Source organism: Corvus brachyrhynchos, unplaced genomic scaffold (assembly GCF_000691975.1).
Source record: "Corvus brachyrhynchos isolate BGI_N302 unplaced genomic scaffold, ASM69197v1 scaffold649, whole genome shotgun sequence".
Lineage (NCBI taxonomy): Eukaryota > Metazoa > Chordata > Aves > Passeriformes > Corvidae > Corvus > Corvus brachyrhynchos.
This window is the reverse complement of record NW_008239776.1, coordinates 11981-14519: the sequence shown is the minus strand read 5'-3', so window position 1 is coordinate 14519 and position 2539 is coordinate 11981. Positions and strand designations below refer to the sequence as shown.

At 48.4% G+C, this 2539-nt stretch overlaps 1 pseudogene; it reads right to left on the bottom strand.

The window, feature by feature from the left end:
* Positions 1 to 1158: 1158 nt before the first annotated feature.
* On the bottom strand, positions 1159 to 2139 carry LOC108448819 (annotated as a pseudogene).
* Between the last annotated feature and the right edge of the window lie 400 nt (positions 2140 to 2539).

Sequence of the window (2539 nt, the reverse complement as noted above, 5' to 3'; positions counted from 1 at the left end):
AGAAAATGTTTCATAACATCTTTTGCCTTTTCTCCTGCATGGGTGGATGCAAACACAGCTCCAGAAAATGTATCAACGGAGACGTGTACATATTTTAATATTCCAAATTGGGGGACATGGGTTACATCTGTCTGCCAGATTTCACAGCTACTTAGGCCTCGGGGGTTAACCCCGGAACCTAATGATGGCACCTGGTAGCTTTGGCAGTTGGGACAGGTCTCCGTAATTGCCCTTGCCTGGTCTTTAGGCAGTTTAAACATTCTCACAAGGGCTGGAGCGTTTTGATGGTAAAATTGATGGCTCAACTTCGCTTGAGCGAATTTGTCCGGTACATTGGGAACTTGTACTGGCATTGCAAGAGCGTCTGCCCTCTGATTCCCTTAGGCAATCACCCCAGGGAGATCAGTGTGTGATCTCATATGCATCACGTGGAACGGGTGCTTTCAGTGGGAGAGTAGAAAAACAAGCTTCTAAAGCAAGCTATACAATTTAGGGTTGGATACCTCCTTTAACAAAGTGTTCTGCTCTGGCAATTACTCCAGCTACATAAGCTGAATCTGTCACCAAATTAATAGGTTCCTCGAACCTCTCGAAAACTCTAACCACGGCTGCCAACTCTGCAATGTGTGGGGAACCATCCACCACCTGGACATCAGACTCCCACATCTGCGTCCTGGGATCCTTCCACGTCATGACTGTTTTGTGGGACCCTCCTGAGCCATCCGTAAAGATCGTTAGAGCTTTGAGAGGGGTCCAACTCTGAAGTTCCTTTAGAGCCAAATGAAAGGCCGAATTGAACAATTTATGTTTTGGATTGTGAACTGAAACTTTGCCTGGATAACTGTCTAGAGCGAACTGGAGGTGTTCATTTATCTGGAGCAAGTGTTCCAGGACACCAGTTTTCAATGGCAAATAAATGCATGTGAAATCACACCCCGCAAGGGTACGGAGGCATGCTCTGGCTTTCATAATCAGTTGGGCCATCAGTTCCTGTGGCGTGGTTATAGTTTTGAATGGCTGGTGCAACAAGAAGATCCATTCTATTATAAAAAGGGGGTCTTTTTGTGCTGCATCCCATTGAAAAATCAGCCCATGCAACTTGGGCGACTTACCCAAAATGATGAAACTAAAGGGTAGTTCAGGACTGGTCTGGTGGGCCTAGTGAGAAGACAGGGCAAGCTGTACCTTTTTAATGGACCCTTGGGCCTCCTCAGTGATGACTCGGCGATAGTCCAGGTCCTCGCTGCCTTTCAGGAGGTTAAACAGTGGAGCCAGGTCTTCCATTGTGAGTCCCAGCAGAGGATGAACCCAGTTGATAGAGCCACACAGCTGGTGCAGGTCCTGGAGGGTCTTTGGGACATCCCTGATGGTAAGCTGCTGGGGCACAACGGTCCATTCACTGATGTGGAGTCCTAGGTAAGTCCTTGGGCAGGTGCGTTGAATCTTTTCCTGCTGTATTTCAAACTCTGCCTTTTCGATGGCTTGAATAGTTTTTTCTAAAGTCAAGTCCAGGTAAGTATTGTCCGGTGCACAGATTAATACATCGTCCATATAGTGGAGGATAATGGACTTCGAGAACTCCTTGCAGACAGGGGACAAGACATAGGCAATGTACCATTGGCAAATAGTGGGCGAGTTTTTCATTCCCTGGGGAAGGACTCCCCAGTGGTACCTGCGCAACAGGGATTAACGGTTGAGGGACGGGACAGAGAAGGCAAACCTGGGGGCATCACAGGGGTGCAGGGGTATATTGAAAAAACAATCTTTGATGTCTAGGATGGCAAGCTCCCATTCTCAGGGGAGCATAGAGGGCGAGGGCAACCCTGGTTGCAGGGGACCCACATCCTCGATCACCTTGTTAATTCACCGGAGGTTGGGGAGGAGCCTCCACCTGTCTTTGCCTGGCTTTTTTACAACAAAGACAGGGGAGTTCCAAGGGTTATTGGTGAAAACCATATGGCCCTTGGAAAGCTGCTCTTCCACTAGGGACTCAAGAGCTCGTAATTTCTCTGCTGACTGAGACCATATGTCCACCCATATGGCTTTATCTGTCTTCCAGGTAAGACGTGGGGTGGCGCGCTCTACAGTGGCCCCGGCTAGAAATCCTGTGGTGATGGAATTTCCAGCCGAGTCCCCCATTGGGATAGAAGGTCTCTGCCCCAGAGTGTAAAGCCCAAGTCAATAACAAAGGGTTGGACTGTGGCTACATGACCATAGGGGCCTTCTACCACGATCTTATTAGCACTCTTCATGGAAGTCTCTGTTCCCCCTATTCCCGTGATCCTCCTGTTCATTGGTTTGACCTTCCACTCTTGGGGCCACTCAGCTCAAGAAATGATGGTCACATCTGCCCGTGTCTACCATCCCCGTCAAGTAAACAGTGGCCTTCCCGTTGCGCAGTTTGCAATGTAACATAGTGTCGTGGGTTGGGTTTGTAACCGGGCGGAAACACCAATTTAGTGTAGTGGTTTGGTCTAAAATACTCATTACTGTTTATCTTCTGTGAGATAAGAATTAGGAGAAATGCAAAGCAGGCACC